Source organism: Taudactylus pleione, unplaced genomic scaffold (genome assembly GCF_031769625.1).
Source record: "Taudactylus pleione unplaced genomic scaffold, aTauple2 ptg000309l, whole genome shotgun sequence".
NCBI classification, from domain to species: Eukaryota; Metazoa; Chordata; class Amphibia; order Anura; family Myobatrachidae; genus Taudactylus; species Taudactylus pleione.
This window is the reverse complement of record NW_028284710.1, coordinates 12,205,606-12,231,417: the sequence shown is the minus strand read 5'-3', so window position 1 is coordinate 12,231,417 and position 25,812 is coordinate 12,205,606. Positions and strand designations below refer to the sequence as shown.

Below are 25,812 nucleotides of genomic sequence, written 5' to 3'. Positions count from 1 at the left end.
TAATACAATACATACCACACAATCCTATCAGAATACAGCCAGTATTCACAAACCTATGCATCCCAAGCCATGCTATTGTGCAGAACATGGTTCAATGGGGGGAAGAGGGGGGTGAAAAATCACATGGAATCTGCCATATTGTAACATGCAGACTGTAAACGGAGGACAGCATAGATTCCTTTGTGTAGGCCACATGGTGGCAGCCATTTTCAGACTTTCAACAGTTAGTAATTCATCTCCCATGATAACAAACCTATTTGAACTATACAATCGCATCTATTTAAACAGAATTCCACCTAATTTCCACACTAAACAGCATATGATACAGCCTAGATTATACCACAGAACTATTACAGCATCTACTGCAGCTAACACCAATCACTACAGACTTACACATATAGACTAACACATAATTACACAAACCAAAGCATCACATCCATATGTTATGTGATCTACCACAAACACATTCCAATATTACATAATGAACCATCATCATCAACCTTAAAGCCATCACATATTAATAAATTTTCCCTGTAAGCGATGTGTGGGGGGAGATAGAAATATACTTATCTATTGGTGAGAGAAAGAGCCAGCTTCCCCATTGAGGGGTTTTGGCATCCCATTCTTCTGCTACGGCTGCTGCAGGGTCAGTGTAATGTGTGTCAGGTCTGTGAGTGAGATGCAAACCCCATCCTGCCTCTCACCTGGGGGTGAGGCTATGTTTCAAACATTTTGTTTTAGGTATCTTGGGCCTCAGACAGGAAGAGGTCTTTGTATGTGGACTGGCTATGTGTCTTCAAATGCTAATGGATCAACTAAACTAGTTTCTGGGCCATGATTTAATTTAATATTTATAAAAATAGTGATTGATAAGTACTGTAAAAAATGGTGTTATAAATTCATAAATTCACTTTAACCACTTGCCTGGCATGGTCGTATCAGATACAACCACACCAGGCTTTCCCTGACATGGTCGTATCTGATATGACCAGCCAGAAATGCCCACTAGGTGGCTGTGCGAAGCTAATCTTCCAGCAGCCGCCTACATCAGTGGGACCTTCTGGTCCCTCTGCAAGCATGGCTGCCTCTCCAGTGTGTCCCAATCACTGCTGGTCACAGTGATCAGGTACAGTCGGCAACCCCCTCCCGGCACACTGCCATATAAGCAGCAGCCACAGCTGTTGCTGTGACCCGATCACTGTGGCCAGCAGTGATCGGGCAGCCGGCCCCACCCCCTTCAGTAAGAAACAGCAGCCAGCCACTGCTATGTATCCGGGCCGCCAGTGGGACACCCTCCCACTGCGGCTCCAGAACTACAGTGATCACTAGTTGATCACTGTGTAGAAGCAGCAGCGGCAGCTCTGGTAGCCACCACTGCTGCTATGTTTCTGGGCTGCCAGCAGGACACCCTCCCTCTGCAGCTCTGGAACTACAGTGATCACTGTTATGTACAGGAAGCAGCAGCTGCGGCTCTGGCTACTACTTTTATGTACCCAGGCAGCCTAGTGGCGCCCCGCACACTCCCTCCAGCCTCAGCTCCTCCTCTCCCATGATGCCCATGTTTATAAGGGCCATAATAGTTATATATACACTACCGTTCAAAAGTTTGGGGTCACAGACAATTTCGTGTTTTACATGAAAACTGACTTTAATTTATCAAATGAGTTGCAAAATGAATAGAATATATAGTCAAGACATTGACAAGGTTAGAAATAATGATTTTTATTTGTAATAATAATTTTGTCCTTCAAACTTTGCTTTCGTCAAAGAATGCTCCTTTTGCAGCAATTACAGCATTGCAAACCTTTTGCAATTTGTTGAGGTAATCAGAAGAAATTTCACACCACGCTTCCTGAAGCACCTCCCACAAGTTGGATTGGTTTGATGGGCACTTCTTACATACCATATGGTCAAGCTGCTCCAACAACAGCTCAATGGGGTTGAGATCTGGTGACTGCGCTGGCCACTCCATTACAGACAGAATATACCAGCTGCCTGTCTCTTCCCTAAATAGTTCTTGCATAATTTGGAGGTGTGGTTTGGGTCATTGTCCTGTTGGAGGAGGAAATTGGCTCCAATCAAGCGCTGTCCACAGGGTATGGCATGGCATTGCAAAATGGAGTGATAGCCTTCCTTATTCAAAATCCCATTTACCTTGTACAAATCTCCCACTTTACCAACACCAAAGCAGCAACAGACCACCACATTACCTCCACCATGCTTGACAGATGGTGGCAGGCACTCTTCCAGCATCTTTTCACTTGTTCTGCATCTCAAAAATGTTCTTCTGTGTGATCCAAACACCTCAAAGTTTGATTTGTCTGTCCATAACACTTTTTTCCAATCTTCCTCTATCCAATGTCTGTGTTCTTTTGCCCATACTAATCTTTTCCTTTTATTGGCCAGTCTCTCTAGAAGACCAACATTCCGGAGTCACCTCTTCACTGTAGATGTTGACACTGGTGTTTTGTGGGTACCATTTATTGAAGCTGCCAGTTGAGGACTTGTGAGGCATCTAGTTCTTAAACTAGAGACTATTTGTCTTCTTGCACAGTTGTGCACCGGGGCCTCTCACTTCTCTTTCTACTCTGGTTAGAGGCTGTTTGTGCTGTCCTCTGAAGGGAGTAGTACACAATGTTGTAGGAAAAGTTCAGTTTCTTGGCAACTTCTCGCATGGAATAGCCTTTATTTCTAAGAACAAGAAGAGACTGTTGAGTTTCACATGAAAGTTCTCTTTTTCTGGCCATTTGGAGAGTATAATCAAACCCACAAATGTGATGCTACAGATACTCAACTAGCTCAAAGCAAGGCCAGTTTTATAGCTTCTCTAACGAGCAAACCCATTTTTAGCTGTGCTAACATAATTGCACAAGGCTTTTCTAATCATCCATTGGTCTTCTAACGCGCTTAGCAAACACAATGTACCATTAGAACACTGGAGTGATGGTTGCTAGAAATGGGCCTCTATACACTTATGTAGATATTCCTTTACAAACCAGATGTTTGCAGCTAGTATAGTCAATTACCACATTTACAATGTATAGAGTGTTTTTCTGATTAAGTTAATGTTATCTTCATTGAAAAAAATAGTACTTTTCTTTCAAAAATTAAAAGAAGGAAATTTCTAAGTGACCCCAAACTTTTGAATGGTAGTGTATAATAAATTATTATATATATATATATATATATATATATATATATATATTTATTTCAGTACAAATGTCCACACTCTGTGCAATGGTGTCGTGTAAAATCCAGACTTTTTTCCTTTTCTGTTAAGATGTATTGCTGCTTAATCCCAGTCCTCCTTATGCTTGAGGAAGGTATACACAGACTGGAATGCAAACACAGAGGGAAAGCGTAAACATGAGAATAGTAAAAATCACAATGTTTAATAAAATCTGCTCACATACATCAAAGTTAGAAGTTTCACGTGTGATCTGGTAGGTCTGTAAAGTTAAAGTAGACCGATAAAGAAAAAGAAGACTTCTTTTTTGGGGGCACTGCTTAATATGATTGTAAATGCTTCAAAAATTTACTTTTAGTGAATCACTTCAAAAGAAAGAACTTGACATACAGACATACACAATAAACATAGAACACAAAAATCCCCCTTTTTAAATAAGGGAAACCACATATAGGGAAAACAACCTATACACAATCAATGCCCTAATATGACATCATAGTGGTTTTAAAAATCAAAATGTCTGTGCAAATTATATGACAATAGCGTAATAGCAGTATATTATCAAAATAAACTACACATCACACATGAAGCAGCACAAGCAGAAAAAGCAGAGAAGGCAGTAATATATTATGTCCACTCTTGTATCAGCTTAATTGGTGGCTGAATCCTACCATTAGTAACTAGCTGAACAAAATACAGTATATATGTGGATAATAACAATTTGAGCACTGGACAGATTATTTCTCAGACCAATCTATAAGTTTTTATGTGAAGAAATCACTCCTATATAAACTAATATGTGACAGGTATAATGCCAAACCTATACACACAAAAGTAGTGGCAACCAAAGTGCCATATTATGTCATGAACACAAGATTAAAAGGAGGTATATATCACAATAATATTAAATCAGAAATGCAAGAAAACATGGCAACTTGTATAAACAGACAAGGATTGTTTCTCATAGGAGATTCAAAAATAGCAACATAATGATACAAAGAATTTGCAGAAGGTTTTGCAACATTGTATTCATCAGACTGAAATAAGTAATTTAGCTTGTGCCGAATTTCTTTCAGTATTCAGTGAGCGTACTGCTGCTCAATGTAAAGATCTATGTGTGTGCGCAGACAGGAGGTACAAGCTCCAGCAGTCACAGCAGTGGCAGCAGGAATCTCCTTCCACGCTGCATCTCAGGAAGATGTCTGGTCTCTCCAACAGCCTACCTCGTTGTAAATCAGATGACATACGTTTTGCCGGGGATAGGGCTTGATCTCATCAGATTGATGTACGTATGGGAAATCCCTTTCTTAACAGAAACCGTAACCAATCAATAGCATTGGTTCAGATGATAGACATACTCAGTGTCCAATCCAAAAAGAACTGGATGTAAGTGAGAAGGACTGTTAATAAATTATGACAGACATATGTTAGTCTAATTAATGGCTGCATAGCTCAAAGAATGGGAGAGGCATCGTAGATAATAACCTTATTAACAGCGAGTTACCCTAAGGCACAAATAAATCAAGGACAATCAGACTATTGATTAAATAATACTATCCAGATTGTATGATTAATGTAGGATATATAAATAGATATAGATTCCATATATTCATTTCTATCTAGGGAAGATATAATCAAGTTGCATGGTAAGCTATTAAATGTGCCGTCTACATATCATAAGACCATATCATGCTATGTACATTATAAAATTATAATCAGAAATAATCAGTTACAAGCTTTATAAATATAACATATATCCAGTGCTCTGCATGTGATCGTCCTGAGTGCCATGCATAGACAGACTTTCAATGTTCTGCATGTCATCATCCTGATACATAAGTACATCTGTATCAGGTTGAGGCAGTTTGCTCAAACTTTCATGCTTTACAAGATAGTCCTAAATCAGGGCCGCAACTAGGGGGGGGCTAGAGGTGCACATGCACCGGAATGCAGGGGGTGAAAATAGGCTGACTCATGGTGGCTTGGCTGCAGATTCAGATAACGGCCATCCAAAAATGGCCACCGTCTAGGAGGAGACAGATCCTAGAGGTCCTTACTGGACCTCTAGTGTGTCTCCTCCTTGGTGGTGGCCATTTTTGGATGACCATTTTCAGCAGATTCCATGCGGACTAGCCGTCTGCATGGACTCTGCTGAAAACGGCCATCCAAAAATGGCCACCGCCAAGGAGGAGACAGACACTAGAGGTCCTACTGGACCTCTAGTGTCTGTTAGGCAAGAGCAAGTGTCGGGAGAAGATGCTGAAAGCTGCATCTTCTCCCGTGAAACCCCATGGCAACGAGCGTGAAACCCCATGGCAACGAGCGTGAAACCCCATGGCAACGAGCGTGAAACCCCATGGCAACGAGCAGGTAATTTTAAAGTAATTAGAAGTCTTACTGTGGGGCATAAAATGGTATTGGGCAAATATGTAAGTGGCACTTTGGTAATAGGCATTACAGTGGGTGGCATAATGTGTAATGGGCATTATGGTGTGTGGAATAATGTAAGTCACTATACCTGGGACGTCTGAGTAGTGCACTGCCTTATGGAGGATCAAGGACAAAATCCAGGTACGGGAAGGGAGGGGGCGCAAAATTGCTGCCTTGCACCGGGTGACAGATATCCTAGTTTGGGCCCTGCCTAAATACACAAACATTTACAAGTTATCTGGATAGAGGTCCCCTATCATGTTCTAAATAATAGTAATAATCCTAATGAATACAAACCTATGCACAATATATAAATATACAGATCATGTCAATAACTCAATACTCCATTTTAAATAGGGCAATTGATGGTATATATTTGCCCCTGAGGGCAAATGGTCAGCATGGTTACTCATAGGATCTAATGATGTCAATAGTAGTCATATACCTGAATATATCAGATATGTATAGTATTGAGGGTATTCATCTCGGCTATCTATATGGGTGCGATGGTATAACTACATGATAATCATTGCATATATATATCCCAGAGAAATATGAGATAATAAGTATAATACAGGTAAATAGCATCAGACACCTGTCAAAAGTAATGTTATCTACATTAATAATGCAGATAATAGTACCTGTTGTGAGTTATAAGAAGAGATAGTATATACATGGAAAAATCATGGAGGAGCACATAGTATTGGGTGAATATTACCAACCGGAGGTAATTAGATGATTTATATATAGATAGAAGATACCCAATATGAATATAAACCTCTAGGAAACAATCATTGGATTATGAGCATAAGGTCTGTAAACTTAGCTGGACATCTTCCATACTCAGCCACACACCGCACTGCCTCTGGAAGTAGACAGATGACTGTTCCACAGTCTCACAGTTCCTGGCCACGCCCAACTAGTTTTGTCAGAGACTTCATCAAGGGGTGTGGTTTGTAACCTCTACCAGCACCTATTTATACTGGTCTTTTATTATACTTAATTAACCCTGCATTAATTGGCTCACATCTAATACACATATCTAGTTTACAATAAAAGCTTTCTATAGTAATCCAGTCTAGCATAATGAGCTCTTATGCAAATACGTAACATATTTTAAAAAAATTACATTACACATAATATAAAAGAGAGGATAGCACTAAATACATCATGACAATCATATATCACATTCAGATGTCTTTCAATCAATCTATTAATTAGCACACTTCACAGACTATTACATAGCCAAACTTTATAATATTTCAACCTAAATGGTCTATACCTTAATAAACAGTTTAATTCATTAACAGCCAGAACAGAGACTTTAGCAATAATCTTAATTTATATTAAAATCCTGAGATAAAAAGAAAAAGAAAAAGAAGAGATCAGAATAGATACTTCATATCATCTACATTTTCAGTACATAGCTTGGTCACAGAATTGAGGTTAACCCTTAATAAGCTATTAAAGGGATTCACAGTAGGTTTTTTTGTATCCATATTAACAGGGTCAATTTATTTTCACAGCTCAAGACAAGAGATAGATTCCACCCTTCCTTGTTATAGATAACCTTGATTCTTTACAAATATATATATAGAAATCTCATTACTGTTAACCTCATAAATTCAGAGAGACATACATCATGTTCCCACACCCTGCTCCTCAAAGCTCAGGACCATGTAAGAGAGCAAAAGGGAAAAAAATGTCCATCAACAATTGCTACCCAAGGGCCCTCATTCAGAGCCGCTCGTTAGCGGCAGTACGCTCGTTCCGAGCGATGTTCGCACATCTGCGCATGCGTACGGTTTTTAGTACGCATGCGCGAACAAGTCTGTGCGGCCAAAAATCGTTTGTACGCTATATAGCGAGTGCCTGCTATTTTGAGTGACAGAATGAGGCGTATGTGGGTGGTAACAGGGGAAGGTGCTTGAAAATGGGGAGTGGAGAACCGAACGCAGGCGTGCTTAAAGGTCAAAACGGGCGTTTTATGGGTGTGCATAATTAATACAGCAGCGTCATTGACCACGTCACTGGGTTATTTTATAGCCAGAACTGCTCGCAAATTTGTGGTAGCAAACACCAACCACAAGAATAGCGAGCAGTTCATACGCTGGTCGATGTACTCGATTAATCTAATAAATAGCGGACATGACGTATGGTGCGTGCGGCCAGGTGGCGTTTTTATCAAATAAACGAGCGTATGTTTTGCTCGCTCGTTCAGACTTAGAGGTGTGAACAGACTGCAATTTGCGAACAGATCATTTGAATAGCCACCCCTTGTTTTTGAACGAACGACCGCAAATAGCGAACGGCTCTGAATCAAGCCCAAGGATCCCAGCCTTCAGGGCTAGTCGTGCAGAAAAGGAGTGATGTCATAATTCTCATTGAGCCCAGTGCCGGCCCTAGGCATAGGCATTCTAAGCTTATGCCTAGGGCGACTGGAATGCCTTGGGGCATTCTACAGCTCTGCACAGTGCAGGTTAGAGACTCAGAATGAGCTTCTGCATAGAAGCTCATTCTGCGTCTACAGGAGGACTCGAGTCAGAGACCAGGAAGATGGCCGCGGGCAGTCCCAGCGACAGGAATCTCAGTATCGCAGTTCATGTGTTCTCCTTGCAGGGCACAGTGACAGCGGAGAGGGAGGCCGGCAGCCTTGAACAATACAGTCTGCTTTGACCAGGCGCAGTTCGCGTGACTTCATCCGCTGGGTCAGAGGAGCCTGGTCCGAACCGCTAGCATGCTGCAGGTAAAAGTGGTGCTCTCTCAGGATTCACACAAACCCTGACTGCATGTGATGCGCATACAGTTGCTTGGCACCGCATGACATCACACTGCTGACGTCAGACAAGAGCCGCCGGCCTCACCATCAAGCCCAACGTCCAGGAGTCTCAGTGTAATGCCTCCCTCTGTAAGTGCACTGCCACTGAGTAAAGATTTTAATAATTGGTTTGTAATATATATTGCAATCTGTGTTACATATATACATATATATACATTGTCGAAGCTGAATAATTGGCTGAGACAAGATCAGTTTAAAATTGAAGCGTGCGCGACGCCATCTTGCAAATGGCAGCTAGACTCCATTTTAGAAACAAGAATCTGCAAGACGCCATTTTGTGACCAGCGTCAATTCAAGTTACAACTCAGGAGCTAAGAACAGATGGCAATGTTTTTGTTAATCTACCAAGGGCAACTGGAAGAACAAGCTTTCTGAGTAAGAGTAAATAGAATAGACAATGGGTATTTTTACACACAAATTGGGAATCCCTGGATGCAGACAAAGTATAGTTGTGGCAATTGTAATATAATCCAGGCATTGATCTACACAATTGGATTTGTCTGAATCCTAAACAGGTCTTAGCCCCATACACAGACAGGATGGCCCCAACTTCACAGCTTGATTCACAGTTCACACAAGAGTCTGGGAGAACAAAATAGGTTTTTTTTCCTTTGAACACAGGACAGGTGGGGGCCTGCTGACAGAGGGCATGGAACTACAATGCTCAGCAATCCACACTGCTGAATGTTCACTTCGTGTATGAGAAATGATGCACTCAAATCTCACCCATTAATAACTAGCATCCTTATATCAAACCCCGAATAACCACACATTACATATTCACACATAAGGTTCAATAAGCTCTAAAGTGTATGATTTAAGTTGGTTCAGTTAGTTTAAATGCTGAAAAATAAAGATATTTGATAACTAATGTATTATACATGCTAAACAAGTTATGTTTGGAGTTGTACTGATGCATATCCTTTTTACAGTATTCCGGTGTTATCAGTGGGGAGATCGCATCATACATTCCCGAGTTATGGATCGCAGAGCCTACAAGCAACAAAATGTATATTTTAGAAGCAACTGTTAGGATGCTGCAGGAGGCGTGAAGAGGAAGACCCCCAGCTGTTAGAGGCAGGGAGAGTCTGTTTGAACCAGCCTGTTAAATGTGCTGTAACAGATGCTTCACCCCTGGGAACCAATGATATCAGTAACAGACTTCCCTATTGTCCTGTTTATTCTGGGGGGGTATAAATATGAGTGCACGAATGCTGGTTCTGGGTCTTCATGCTGAATGCTGAATGACGAGGGGTCTCTTGCTGATGCCTATCTCTGGGTCCGGAAGTGCCTGCGTATGTATACTGTACTTGGGGTCTGTATAATTTCCTTTTGCGCCTAAATTGTGTCTCTCTCTCTGTGTCTTTCTCTCTCTGTGTCTCTCTTTGTGTCTCTCTCTGTGTCTCTCTCTCTCTCTTTCTGTGTCTCTCTAATTGTAGTTTGATCTGTCTGTCTCTCTGTGTCTCTCACTCTCTCTCTCTCTCTCTGTGTCTCTTTCTCTGTGTGTCTCTCTCTCTCTGTGTGCCTCTCTCTCTCTGTATGCCTCTCTCTCTCTCTGTGCCTCTCTCTCTCTCTGTGCCTCTCTCTCTCTGTGTGCCTCTCTCTCTCTGTGTCTCTCTCTGTGTCTCTCTCTGTATGTCTCTCTCTCTCTCTGTGCCTCTCTCTCTCTGTGTGCCTCTCTCTCTCTCTCTGTGCCTCTTTCTCTCTGTGTGCCTCTCTCTCTCTCTGTGTGTCTCTCTCTCTGTGTGCCTCTCTCTCTCTGTGTGCCTCTCTCTCTCTCTGTGTGCCTCTCTCTCTCTGTGTGTCTCTCTCTCTCTCTGTGTCTCTCTCTCTGTGTCTCTCTCTGTGTCTCTCTCTCTCTTTCTGTGTCTCTCTCGTAGTTTGATCTATCTGTCTCTATCTGTGTGTGTCTCTCTCTGTGTGTCTCTGTGTCTCTCTGTCTGTGTCTCTCTGTCTGTGTCTCTTTCTGTGTCTCTCTTTCTCTCTTTCTCTGTCTCTCTCATTGTATTTTGAAGTTTAATCATGCATATGTATATCAACTGTACCTTGTGACTTTATGATTAATTTGCGCTAATTGTACACAGATCATAGCGTGTAACTGACTGTACTTATACTTGAATAATACTTTGTGCTTCGGAACCACATGTTCTGAGTCTGGAATCCCTATTTATTGTATGACTGTGTATGCAAATTAGCGTCATCCTTAGAGGTTTATAGGAAGGATTTTAGAAGGTACAGGCAGGGGTATATAGAGGTTCATTTTAATACCAACAACATACACACATATCCAATAGAACTGGATGGCACTCCGGGTCTAGTATCAACATAGATGTGTGTTGTTCTGCATATATTAGTGTGTGTGTATATATATATGTGTTTGTTTGCATTAATATATTTACATATGTAAATATATATCCATGTGCATATGCCAGGTCACCTCATTCTCTACTATGCCCTGCCCCCTCTCTGCTGTTTTGACCCTCCATCACTCTTTCTAGATGCCCCCCACTCTCCATCCCTCCACCTTTTTCTCAGTCCTGCCACCCTCCCCTTTGCTCCACCCCGTCACCGATACTTACCTTTTTCATGGCGGCGGTAATCTTTTAAGTACCATCTCCCTCGCAGTGGGAGCTATTGGTACACAAGTCCAGGCTTCCATTGCACCCTCACCCCACAGGAGGCAATAGTAGAAAGGTGGCACACAAAGTCTATCAATGTAGTGAAAAATGGTGTACTTTAATCAACATTTCCTCAGAGGAAAGGAAGTCTCTCCCCAAAATGTTGATTGAAGTACACTATTTGTTGCTGCATTGAGAAACTCCTTTATACTATTGCTATATATATATATATATATATATATATGTGTGTGTATACAACCCCCGCATCACATATCACGGCCTCACTGTGGTAGCACAAAATAGGCCCTTCATCAATTTCAGCTCCAGGCCCATGTGGACCTTAATCAGGCACTGGTGGTGGTTGTGGAGACACAGTTCAGGCGGTGGTTGGGGGAAGTGAGAGATGAATTGGCAGGTGGGATGTAGATGAAAGCACAGAGCTGGAGAGGCGCTGGGGCTGTGAAACATGGGCTGGAGTTGTGATACACTAACACTGGAGCTATGAGACACAGAGGCTGAGGTTTGATCTGTACAACACTGGGGCTGTGAGGCACTGGGGCTGGCTCTGTGAGGCACAGGGGCTTGGGGCTGGGTGGCCAACATGCATGTAGTGTACCTACTGGAAGGCGGTGGGGAGGGTCCCAAAAACATAAGTGTGCCGGGCACCCGAGATTTCTGTTTTTGGCCCTGGCCGTGGGAGGGCAATACAGCGCATGCCCAGCCACGGCCACTCCTCCCATGGTCCTTTGTGGAGTAGATCTGTTAGGGCAGATCATGGCTCCACCTCCACCTACATATTGACATTAGTCACCGTCAGTTGCTGCTGAGCCCAGCGCCCATCATCGGACCACCCGGCATCTGAAGCAGCAAGCACGCACAGATTGCAGTCAGTCCTCGTGACTCTCCCTGAGTCCAGCCTGTAGGTAACTTATCCAGCTCAGGCTGGAAGACAGGAGGGGGGAGGAGGGGTGGGGTGGGCATGTCCTGGGCAGAGAGAGGTGCTGCTGAGTCTGACTCAGTGGGGCTGTGTGTGTGTGCATATAAAATATATATATATATATATATATATATACACACACTCACACAACAATAGGAAGGGGCACTCCTCAGTCCAAAGCAAACAAAAGTGTATATACTTTACATAAGCCGGTGCCCTACATAAGCCACTTAATATGTGATGCTGTATGCAGAGATTCCATGATGGTGGCACTCGGAATATATACACAGGCAGGCTGGATTACCAACATTTCAATACTTTGTGTTGCATTTTCATCAGGGTCAGCACCCTGACGAAAATGCAACACATAAAGCATTGAAATGTTGGTAATCCAGCCTGCCTGTGTATATATTCCGAGCACCGCCAACATGGAATCTCTCTCAATATACACGCAGTAGGGGGCACCAGCCAAAATTTTGCCTAGGGCACCAACTTGGCTAGGGCCGGCTCAGAGATAAGTGAAGAGGTCAGGGTAGGTGTTCTATCTTTCACAAGTCTATTTGACAAATTCAAGGCATACAGCATAATCACCTCTAATTTCAATAATACCAGTCAGATGTGATGATCTGAAGAACAGTGTTTTAATTGTACAATAAAGGAAATTGGTAAAACTGTGAAAATAAATTATGGAATGCAATTACAACATGCAAAGATGAGATACTGCAATTCAACATGCAAACATGCAGGATGCAGAAACATGAACACAGTATACAAACTTTAATGAGTCATTAACATATCCAATAGTTTGCTGGAATACATACTCCCTGTCAGCAGATCTATAATAATCACCATCAGATGCTGGCTAAGGAGCATATGTGCGTAAATATTTGGCTGACCATTTGTGAAATTAATTGGCTGCCTCCAGTAATGACAATCTAAAATTATGGTATGGATTGTAGTCACTTATGGATGGATTTAGACATCTGAATCTTCATCTACTAGCTCAAATGTGTCACTTTCAAAATTGTTCTAATCTGCCTTTTACAAGAACTCAGGTCCTCTGAACCATGAGGTGTCTTTAATGAGACTAACTGAGACGGCTCTTGTAGTGTGGTCAGCAGGATTTTGAGTAGTAGATGTATAGTGCCACTGTTTTGGATTGGTTTATCTCCTGATCCATAGAATCATTTTGTTAAGGTGGACAGAGAATTTTTCCACTCTTCCCACAAATACCTTTTCTGTGGAGGCAGTGGGGTGTCCCAGTCAGATGACTCACAGGTTAGGTCTCTGAGCAGAGATTTATCCTGGATAGTGACAGGAGCTGCAAATCCTAAGGGGTCGTTCAAGCTATTTATAGCAGACAAGACACAGGCAGCACAGATGGTGTACTAGTGACTCTGATTAAATTGGATTAAATAAGTGGAACCTGTAAAAAAAAATGGTTAGTAAACAGTGTTTATAGCTCCTTTTGGAGATTTTAGTAAGAAAGGTGAAGTCCAGTTCCAAGTATGTTACTGCTGTACACTGAGACTGTCCCTACTTTACCCTGTGATGGATCACCTCCACGGGACAAGTCCGGGTGTGCACCGGCCACTTTTCGTGTTTTGTGTTTTGGTTTTGGATCTGGATCTTTCTTCGTGTTTTGGATCTGGATTGGTTTTGCCAAAACCACCCTTCTGTGTTTTGGGTTCTGGGTTTTGTGTTTTGGATCTGTATTTTTTTTTAAAACAGCATTAAAACAGCTAAAATCACAGAATTTGTGGGTTTTTCTGCTCCTATGCTATTATTAACCTCAATAACCTTAATTTCCACTCATTTCCAGTCTATTCTGAACACCTAACACCTCACAATAGTGTTTTTATGTCCAAAAGGTTGCACCGAGGTAGCTGGATGACTATGCTAAGCGACACGAGTGGGCGGCACAAACACGTGGTCCATCTAGGAGTGACACTGCAGTGGCAGACAGGATGGCAGTTTGAAAAACTAGGCCCCAAACAGTACATAATGCAAAAAAAAAAAAGAGGTGCAAGATGGAATTGTCCTTGGGCCCTCCCACCCACCCTTATGTTGTATAAACAGGACATGCACACTTTAACAAACCAATCATTTCAGCACCAGGGTCTGCCACACGACTGTGGCTGAAATGATTGGTTCGTTTGGGCCCCCAAAAAAACTAGCTGGCAATTAATCTGTCCCTGCACAAACTGGCTGACAAGTTTCCCGGCTGCACTAAACACTCTTTAGGAGTACACACTGGAGGGGGAGTAACTCAGGTAAAATAGAGCCAGTTTGTACAGGGGCCACCAAATTGCCTCTTTTTCCTGCCAGTACAAGTACGGACTGTCTGACATGCCTACTTGGATGCTGTCACCGATGTAGTCCTTTAACAGACAGACGCATGCTTGTCGCTGCTGCTTTTAGGATGCAGGTGCGGCTACAGCCCACACAATTCACAAAGAGAAAAAAAAGTAGAATTTTTTTTATTGTTTGTGGAGCGCACTTTGAGGGTTACACCACCCTTTAACAGACAGACACACGCTTGTTGCTGCTGCTTTGAGGATGCAGGTGTAGCTTCTGCGCATACATTTCACACTCAAACAGAAAAAAAGAAGATTATTTTATTTTGGTTGGAGCACACTTTGGGGGTTAAACCACCCTTTAACAGACAGATGCATGCTTGTCGCTGCTGCTTTGAGGATGCAGGTGTGGCTACTGCGCATACATTTCACACACAAACAGAAAAAAAGAAGATTATTTTATTTAGGTTGGAGCGCACTTTGGGAGTTACACCACCCTTTAACGGACAGACACATGCTTGGTGCTGCTGCTTTGAGGATGCAGGTGCAGCTACAGCCCACACAATTCACAAAGAGAAAAAAAAGAATTTTTTTATTGTTCGTGGAGCGCACTTTGAGGGTTACACCACCCTTTAACAGACAGATGCATGCTTGTCGCTGCTGCTTTGAGGATGCAGGTGTGGCTACTGCGCATACATTTCACACACAAACACAGAAAAATTAAGATTATTTTATTTTGGTTGGAGCGCACTTTGGGGGTTAAACCACCCTTTAACAGACAGATGCATGCTTGGTGCAGCTGCTTTGAGGATGCAGGTGCAGCTACAGCCCACACAATTCACAAAGAGAAAAAAAAGAAATATTTTTTTATTGTTTGTGGAGTGCACTTTGGGGGTTACACCACCCTTAAACGGACAGACGCACGCTTGGCACTGCTGCTTTGAGGATGCAGGTGCGGCTACAGCCCACACAATTCACAAAGACAGAAAAAAAAGCAGAATTTTTTTATTGTTTGTGGAGTGCACTTTGGGGGTTACACCACCCTTTAACAGACAGACGCACGTTTGTCGCTGCTGCTTTGAGGATGCAGGTGCGGCTACAGCCCACACAATTCACAAAGACAGAAAAAAAAAGAAATATTTTTTTATTGTTTGTGGAGCGCACTTTGAGGGTTACACCACCCTTTAACAGACAGACGCACGCTTGTTGCTGCTGCTTTGAGGATGCAGGTGTGGCTACAGCCCACATAACTCACAAAGACAGAAAACAAAAGAAATATTTTTTTATTGTTTGTGGAGTGCACTTTGGGGGTTACACCACCCTTAAACAGACAGGTGCACGTTTGTCGCTGCTGCTTTGAGGATGCAGGTGTGGCTACAGCCCACACAATTCACAAAGATAGAAAAAAAAAGAAATATTTTTTTATTGTTTGTGGAGCGCACTTTGAGGGTTACACCACCCTTTAACAGAGAGACGCACACTTGTAGCTGCTGCTTTGAGGATGCAGATGCTGCTACAGCCCACACATTTCACAAAGACAGAAAAATAAGAAGAATTTTTTATTTTGTTTGGAGTGCACTTTGGGGGTTACAGCACCCTTTAACGGACAAGCCAACCAGCCCTTTACTTATGACACAGGTGCACGCAGTCGCTGAATGGCAAAAGTGGCCAGAAATTTTTCAGGCCACGAAAAGCATCTCCTGTACGCCCCTGTCGCTTTTCAGAAAATTCTGCACCACCAAGTTTATTGTGTGAGCAACACATGGGACGTGCTGGAATTTGCCCAGATGTAATTCCCGCACAATATTGGTGGCGTTGTCAGATATCACAAATCCCCCGGAGAGTCTAAGTGTGGTAAGCCACTGGGCGATGATTTCCCTCAGTTTCTCTAAGAGGTTGTCGGCGGTGTACCTCTTACAGCGTAGCCTGCCTTGGAACGAGCTGGCGTTTCTGAGATGCTACTACTGGTGACGCTGCTGTTGTTGCTGCGTAAGGTGATACATTTACCCAGTTGGCTGTCACAGTCATATAGTCCTTAGTCTGCCCTGTTCCACTTGTCCACATGTCCGTGGTTAAGTGGACATTGGGTACAACCGGATTTTTCAGGACACTGAGGACACTTTTTCTGATGTCTCTGTACAGTCTCGTTATCGCCTGCCTAGTGAAGTGGAATCTAGACGGGATTTAGAACCGGGGACACACTACTTCCATCAATTGTCTAAATCCCACTGCACTAATGGCGGATACCAGACGCACGTCTAACACCAACATAGCAGTCAAGGCCTCAGTTATGCGTTTTGCTTCAGGGTGACTGCTGTCATACTTCATCCTCCTCGCTAAGGACTGTTGGAGGGTCAATTGTTTAGTAAAAGTAGTGGTGTTCCTACTTCCTCTCTGGGATGATGAACAACTCCCAGCAGCAGCAACAGCACTAGAAAGAAGTGGTTCTTGATCTTTCCCTATTTTATTTTTATCTGAGAAAGTTTGGTCCTCCATTTATGTAATATTGATATATACGTGCAGCTAAGGTGCACACAAATACAGAAAATAATATTTTATTTTTGTTGGAGACTAGTGCACTTTGTGGTTACACCACCCTTTAAAAAATGAGCCAGCCGGCCCATTACTTATGGGACACAGGCGTACGCTTGGTGAAGCTCCTTTGTTGATGCACATGCAGCCACAGTGCACACAATTCACAAACACAGAAAATATTTTTTTATCTGGTTTGGAGTGCACTTTGGGAGTTACAGCACCCTTTAATGGTAAAGCCAACTGGCCCTTTACTTATGACATAGGTGCACGCTTGGCGCTACTTTTTTGATGCACGTCCGGCTACTGTGCACACAATTCACAAACACAAAAATATATATTTTTTTATTTTTTTTGGAGTGCACTTTGGGGGTTACAGCACCCTTTAATGTACAAGCCAGCCGGCCCTTTACTTATGGGACACAGGCGCACGCTTGGCGCTGCTCCTTTGTTGATGCACATGCAGCCACAGTGCACACAATTCACAAACACAGAAAATATTTTTTTATTTGGTTTGGAGTGCTCTTTGGGGGTTAGAGCAGCCTTTAATGGTCAAGCCAGCCAGCCCTTTACTTATGACACAGGCGCACGCTTGGTGCTACTTTGTTGATGCACGTGCAGCTACTGCGCACACAATTCACAAACACAAAAATATATTTTTTTTTATTTTTTTGGGAGTGCAATTTGGGGGTTACAGCACCCTTTAATGGACAAGCCAGCCGGCCCTTTACTTATGGGACACAGGTGCACAGTTGGCGCTGCTCCTTTGTTGATGCACATGCAGCCACAGTGCACACAATTCACAAACACAGAAAAATTGGTTTGGAGTGCACGTTGGGGGTTACAGCACCCTTTAACGGTCAAGCCAGCCAGCCCTTTACTAATGACACAGGCGCACGCTTGGCACTGATTTGTTGATGCACATGCGGCTACTGCGCAACAATTCACAAACACAGAAAAAATATTTATTTTTTTGCACTTGGGGGAAGCACCCCTGATGGACAGAGCACCCCCTGGACAACACTACATAACCTCTTAAGGACTGGGACACTGCAGAGGACTTTGGAGTGGACAACTGACTGCACAACACAGTCCAGCCAGCCCCTATGGACTTTGGAGGAGTGGACACAGCCCCTATAGACAATAGCAGCTCAGCACAACACAGCCAGCCCCTATGGATTTTGGAGGAGTGGACACAGCCCCTATGGACAACAGCAGCACAGCACAACACAGCCAGCCCCTATGGACTTTGGAGGAGTGGACATAGCCCCTATGGACAACAGCAGCACAGCACAGCACAACACTACACTGCACTACACTACACTACACAGCCCAGCCAGCCCTAACTCCCACCCTCCCTCTTCACTGTCCACAGCCGAGTGAGAAAATGGCGCCGACGCGGGTACCTTATACAGGATCCAAAACCCGCGAGACCAGGAAGGCGGGATGATGACGCTTTACCTCGATTTCAGATCCGAGTCAGGCGGGTAAAGTCGAGCCTGACTCAGATCGGCCTCGGATCGGGGGGGCTCGGGGGGGTTCGGATTTCAGAAATACGAACCCGCTCACCCCTATAATAAATAAATAAATCTGTGAGTGAATGGACTTTCTTCACTGTTCACTTTGAAGGTAAAGGAGTCAGATTTTAAGTCCCATAAAAGTCTGAGGCTATGTTGGGCTGGTGGAAAATCCGTTCCTAAGTTTATATCCCTTAAGTCACTGGTATGATCTTTTGCTATTGGAAGCTATTTTATGAAGCCTGAGATTAGAACATGCAAGCATTTCATGAGATCTCTTGAGGAGGCTGATTGCTGTCTCATCTGTTGGCATAGATTTTAAACAGTCATCCATGTATCTTTTTTTATGAGTGGTCTAACATTAGAACCATACTCTAGCCCACCTTCCTGACCTGAATGTCTGAGTTTGTAGATGGCAACTGCAGGAGAAAGGCTGTTACCAAAGATGTGTACCTTCATGCGGTACTGTGCAATATATTCAGAAGGGTCATTGTCTCTGAACCAAAGGAATCTTAGGGAGTTCCTGTCTTTTTCTCTCACGTGGAAGCAATGGAACATTTGTTGAATGTCAGCAGTGAAGGTAATAGAGTCATTTTGGAAATGGATGAGTACTCTGAAGAGTTTGTTATTAAGGGCTGGTCCTGTCAGGAGAACATCATTTAAGGAGATGCCTTGAAAGTTGGTACTGGAATCAAACACTACTCTAATCTGACCTGAATTATTTGGGTAGTATACTCCAAACATTGGTAGGTACCTGCACTCCCCTGTATCTTTAAGAATGGGAGCTCTCTCATCATGACCATTCTCAAATATTTTGCCCATGAAGGAGAAGAAATGACTCTGGTTTCCTGTGAAAGTTGTGCTTAACAGAAGAGAGAAGTACTTGTTCTTTGTTGTTAGGTAAGCATCGTCTGTGTCCCCTAAAGGGTAGAGGTGCAACCCAGCTGTTGGCATTGTCTTTGATTAGTCCAGCATTATTTCCTAGAATAGTTTTTCATCTGTAGACATTGCCACTTGGTCATCCTTTTTTGTTTTTTTGAGACTGTATACCCCAGGTGTTCTTGGTAATTGTCAAATACGTGGTTCTCACTAAGAGAGTCTATGACAGTACAGTGTGAAAATTCCTTTATGAGGAAGTGATTGTGATTTGGCTGGAATAGAGAAGGATGTCCATTTTCTAAAGTACAGGAAAGCATGCTGTTGCCAGAAGCTGCTCTGTGTACATCTCCAAGACATAATTCCCCTATTATGACCCATCCTAGATCTAGTCACTGAGCATAAGGTACATTGTGAGGACTACTAACCTGACTTCTGGCTTTGTGGACTCATAGGATATCTCTCCCAATGAGTAGAATGATCAGGGCTTGCGGGTCCAGTTCTGGTATCAGGTGTGCTATGCGTTTGAAATGTGAATGATGTATAGCTGCATTTGGTGTAGATATTTCAGACCTATTATCTGGGATCTCATTGTATTCAGTGATAGTGAGTAAGGGAAGGCATATCTTCCTATCTATGGACTCAACTTAATAGCCAGTAGGTCTTCTTCCTGTTGTCTCAAAACTTCATGTACAAGTCTTTAAAGAGAAAAGAGTGCTGGGGCCTTTAAGGTCTCAAAGAAGGTTGATCTGGCTAGAGACTCGTTACTTTGGTCAACTAGGATTGCATAAAGTTTGGCAGCTTTATCTGGCTGGCCTTTGGTGTAGACTCTAATTAAACAGATTTTAGAGCAAGATCTGCCACTTATAGCATCTTTGCAGACTTTGGTACATTGTGAAAATATTTCTGGTGTGACTGTAGTAATGTCTCTTTGCTCTACATTGTGCTCCCCGTCATGCTCAGTGTCACCATGACTGTGTTATAAAGTCCATAGGGGAGAGCCAGGGTGTAGAGATGTGTTGTGATCTGTGCTGTGACATTCTGTGCAATTAACACTAACCTTACAGTCCTTGGCGAGGTGAGATGTGGCGGAGCAGCACTTGTAGCAGATGCCATTTTCTCTTAAGACTGCTTTGCATATTCAGACACCTGGTATGGGAGAAAGTTGTCCCTCTTGGGATGACTGTGTCTAGAATTATCCAGAGACTTTTCTCTAAAGGCTCTGCATTTCAAGAGAGGATGTGGTTTGTGATGCAGAGGACACTGCTTGACAGGATCTTTATCTTTTCTCTCTTGGTGAGTAGAGCAAGTAGACCTGTGGGAGGAATCTGAATACTGCGCATTAGTCTTGTGAACTGTGACTGACACTTTGCGGGGGTTAGGTAACATAAGGGTTGCACTTGTCAGAGTAAAGGCAAAACTAGAATCGATTCTAGTCTTAGCTTGCTGGTGTACGAAGTCCACAAAAGCAGAGAATGGTGCAAATGGCACCTGTTCCGCTGCTTATATTTGGAGCTATGGATTTCTGATTGTAAGGTAGATATTGAACTATAGGGTTAATGCCTCTGGCTGAGTCAAGGAAGGCAAGTCCTAATAAGTCTACCTCTCACTTGGCTACTTGAAGTTCCATTTGTTAGGTAACCTAAGGAAATCATCAATTCTTTTGAATAGTGCACTTTATATTATCTCTGGGGAGCCATAGCACTCATTGAGTCTATCCTAGATCATTTTAAGGTCATTCTTAAGTTGGTTAATATTGATCACTCTTATCCTTCTAGCATGTGCGCCAGATTCATTCCCAAGCATTTAATTAAGAGGTCTATCTCTTCACTATATGAGAGGCTTAATCTTCTGATTGCATTTTGGAAAGAGTATTGCCAGGTCCTGAAGCTCTCAGGGCAATCATTGAACTTTGACTGGCCGTTTGTCACTAGCTCACATCAAGTGAGTAACTTAGCAAAGTCCAATGTGTCCTGATTGGCTCTAGGAGTTGATATTGGTGCGTTAACATGGTGGGTAAGTGGTGTGTAGACATACCTGCTAGGGTTGTCTGGTTCCAGCTGGCATGGATCATACCACTTTTGTGTCCAGGAGACTGTGCCTTTGTTGCAATTTGCATATTCAGACACCTGGCATGGGAGAAAGTTGTCCCTCTTGGGATGACTGTGTCTAGAATTCTCTTGCTTACAAATTTGCAGTTTGTTGCTGACTTGTGGTGGTGCTGCACAGCGTGTTTGGCTTGTTCTGCTAATGGACTCAGATTGCAAACCTGGTACTGGTGGAGGATTGCGGTCTATTTTGGAAACTTGATAGACATATTCTGATGTGCGTTGTAGTGAATTCTGGGATCCGAGCTCTGAGCCGAGTACATTAATGGTTCTATTCATATCAGAGTGTCCTGCAGTCTCCAAGAACTCTGATTCAGCTATGGCAGCTGCTTCTTCCTTCTCTGCGACGAGCTTCTCACTCGTTGCTTCTAAAAATGTTTTTGTCCATATCTCTTTCTGCCTCCAGACATGATATACTGTATATATATATATATATATATATATATATATATCTTTCTGCCTCCAGACATGATATACTGTATCTATATCTCTTTCTGCCTCCAGACATGCTTTCTCCATTTTTAATTGCATCTCTTGCTCAGCAAAGTTGGCTCGTACTTTTGGAAGTCAGTCTTACTGGATTTCCACTCTCGATGAGCTTTTGGTCATCCTGGCATTAGTAAGACTTTAGAGTTACTCTCCCGCTCAGTCTGGTGGCCTTCTCTGAACAAAGATGTTTGTGAATTCATCCTGGCATGTGAGGTCTGTGCTCAAAGTAAAACACCTTGGACAGCTCCTCCTGGTCTGTTGCTGCCTCTCTCCATTCCTAAGAGACCTTAGGCACACATAGCCATGGACTTTATTTTCGATCTCCCAGTTTCTGCTCGATGCTCTGTTATCTGGATGGTGGTGGACTGAATTAGTAAGATGGCACACTTCATTCCTGTGACTAAGCTACCATCTGCCGATGAACTCTCTGGCTTGTTCCTCCAGCATATCTTTCACCTGGTCTACCTGTGGATATTGTGTCAGATCGAGGAACACAATTTGTGGCACAGTTCTGGAGAGCCTTTTGTTCTTGCTTAGGCATCTGCCTCAGCCTTTCTTCAGGGAACCATCTGCAATCCAATGGGCAAACTCAGCATGTTAATCAGTCTCTGGAGCAATATTTACGCTGTTATGCTTACAAATGTCATAATGACTGGGTTTCTCATCTGCTGCTTGCTGAATTTGCTTTTAACAACTCATGTCAATCAGCATCTTCAGTGTCTCCTTTCTTTTGCATCACTTGTCAACATCCCAGAGCGAATTCTTTCAACTCCACTTTGCCTGTTTTGCCTTCTGTCTCTTGGCTCCATTGCATTTGGAGCAGGGTTCATCAAAGCCTTCGGAAGTGCTTGCTCCACTCCAAGCAGTCTGCTGATAGACATCGAAGGTCATGTGTTTTCAAGAAGGGTGATTTGGTTTGGCTCTCTACAAAAAAAATTAAGCTTTGCCAACCTACTCAGAAACTAGATCCTATGTTCATTGGTCCATTTCACATCATTGCTCAGGTTAATCTGGTAGCTTTCAAGCTTCAATTAACCAAGTCTCTCCATATCAACAACACCTTCCACTGTTCCTTATTCAAACCGGTCTTCAGCTCTGTCAGATTCAAGCCCAAGTTTCCATACAAACCTGCATCGATTGTGGTCCAGGTCAAAATGAATTTGCTGTTGAGAAGATCTTGGACTAAGATTTCTAGGGGTTGTTTGCAGTTCTTGGTCCACTGGAAGGGCTATGGCCCAGAGGAATGCTCTTGGGTCACTGAGAGTGCTTTACATGCTCCTAGGCTTAAGAGACTTTTCTTTTGGGGTTTTCCTGATAAACCAAGCTCTGGGGGTTCTTCAACCCCACATCAAGGGGGGGTACTGTTACAAGTCGTGGTGATGTTCTAGTTCCATCGGGTTTTAGGGGATCTGGATGCCGCAGGATGTCACGTGTTATGCACAACACAGCATGATTACTTCCTTCTCCTATTTGTGCATGCTGGCCCTTTGCCACCTCGCTGACTATAGTGTTCCTTGTGGATCTCTCGACTCTGTTGCATGGTCAGTGCTCCTGTTGCTTTCCTTTGCATTGTATCCAGCGATATCAGCTTCCCAGCTGCACCATCAGCTCCCATGATGCTACTGGCTTCGTTGCTGCTCCATCGGTGTCTCAGCCACACCATCAGCTCCCAAGCTGCTAGCGGCTTCATTGCCACTCCATTGGCTTCCCAGCTGCACCATCAGCTCCCAAGCTGGTTCCGGATTAGTTACTGCTCCACCGGCTTCCCAGCTGCACCATCAGCTCTCAAGCTACCATCGGCTCTGAAGCCACACTATCGGCTCTCAAAGCCACACCATCAGTTCTCCAACTTGAACTACCAGCTTCAGCCGCACCATCGACTCTTAAACCGCACCATTGGCTCTCAAAGCTGCACCATCAATTCTCTAATCTGTATAACTGGCTCCAAGCCGCACCATCAAATCTCAAGTTGCATCATCGGCTCTTAAAGCTGCACCATCAGTTCTCCAACTTGAACTACCGGCTTCCCGGCCGCACCATCAGTTTTTAAGCTGCACCATCAGCTCTCAAAGCCGCACCATCAATTCTCTAATCTGTATAACCAGCTCCAAGCCGCACCATCGAATCTCAAGTTGCATCACCGGCTCTCATAGTCGCGCCATCGATTCTCCAATCTGTACAACCAGCTCCAAGCAGCAACATTGACTCTAAAGTCACATCAACTGCTTTCAAGCCGCACCACCAATTCCCTAATAAATACTTTCAGCTTTAAGTCACATCATCAACTTTCTAGTTGCATCTTCAGCTTAAGCCACACCATCAGCTCTCAAAAGCTGCTTCACTGACTTTGTCTATTTCCTATTTCTCACATTAGCACTGGTTCCCATAGGTCATTCGTGTAAACCGCTACTACCTTGAGTTTTAAGACCAGGTGACCATCTAAGTACCAGTGAACATTCCTAGTTCTAAGGGAACAACGGGTGGCTGTTAGTGGTGGAAGACCTTGCTTTCCTGAGTTCTAAGGGTTTACACGAAGCCGTCTAGGGATCTGTAACATTTTGCTGATAAAAGTCAGAATATATGCATCACACTCGCTGACAGTCCGATGTTTTACTGTTCTGTCTTTCACGACATCTATTTTACAAATTCAAGGCATACAGCATAATTACCTCTACTTTCAATAAATCCAGTCAGATGTGATGATCTGAAGAATGGTGGTTTTATTGTACAATAGAGGAAAATTATAAAACTGAGAATATAAATTATGGAATGCAATTACAACATGCACAGATGAGATACTGCAATGCAAACATACAAACATGCAGGATGCAGAAACATGAACACAGTATGTAAACATTAATGAGTCACATATCCAAGAGTACAGTATGCTGGAATACATACTCCCTGTCAGCAGATCTATAATGGAAAAGGAATGATAAACTCATAATCAGATGCTGGCTAAGTAGCACATGTGTGTAGATGTCTACAATCCAACATGATCCATTCCATCAGGCACAAAATGGACTTTCCACCTAATTTATGATTGCAGTCACCTGTGTTGAACTAGGTAATTCATGAGAAAGTTGTTTCACCACAGGTCATAATCATAAGTTAGATGGGAAGTCTGGGAACACAGCATTTTGTACCTGGTGGAACAGGTCATGTAAAAGGGTCTTGTAGAGGTCTGGCTTACCACATGATAAATGAAATGGATCCCTCCAGTAATTACCAAGAATACTCTGAGAATTTAGCTAATGCGGCCTGTGTGGTTCACAAATACACTACTTCTGTGCTGACCACTAGATGGGGCCGATAATTTAAATGACTGTAAACAGAACTAAGATATTTATGCTGAAGGCATGAGATATAAGACATATGCTGAAGGCATAACAGTAGGAGAGGCAGATTTTGTTGACATGAGATTAGATCTAGTATTGAGGGATTGAAGAGCAAATTAGTTCTTCCATAGAAGTGTCCACGCTTCATCAATGTAAACTATTCAAGTATGAAGGAATCAACAACAGATATAGCATAAACAATCTTTTGAATATAATAACCAGTAAAAGTTACAATTACCATAGTACCATACTACTCTAGATGTTGACCATTACCATGGGTGACACTATTGAGCCTTACTCTGAAATTACAACACAATATCAATAGTGCAATTTGTGAAAATACTTTAAGAAAAATAAATAATCTTGGTACTGTACCCTTTGCAGTAACTAACTTTCACACTGTGCGCTCAGAATGATTGTCACGTGACTGTAGGTCCTACAGCAACACACACTGGGGTCATAATACACTGAAGACTATAATATAGGCAACGACATAAAAGACCTGATAATGCAGGAATTGAAATGCATTTAATGAACAGCTTAAATAGCATTCATTATGCCCAGGATAATGGAAGATTAACAAATTACTCAATACAGTAGTTTGGAAAATGCAACAAATCCTGTGCAGAATACCTAATAATAAC

General features: G+C 42.9%; 1 protein-coding gene and 1 long non-coding RNA gene across 2 annotated transcripts in view; one reads left to right on the top strand and one right to left on the bottom strand.

Annotated features, from left to right (window-relative positions):
• LOC148511420 (uncharacterized) overlaps positions 1–6,554 on the bottom strand; it is a 47,622-nt gene extending 41,068 nt beyond the window's left edge. Inside the window, exon 1 of the long non-coding RNA XR_015868734.1 lies at positions 6,473–6,554. This is a non-coding gene — a long non-coding RNA (uncharacterized LOC148511420). The remainder of the gene's footprint in view (positions 1–6,472) is intronic.
• ADCY2 (adenylate cyclase 2) overlaps positions 1–25,812 on the top strand; it is a 1,382,785-nt gene that overhangs the window by 383,226 nt on the left and 973,747 nt on the right. The gene's annotated exons all lie outside the window — the stretch shown is intronic.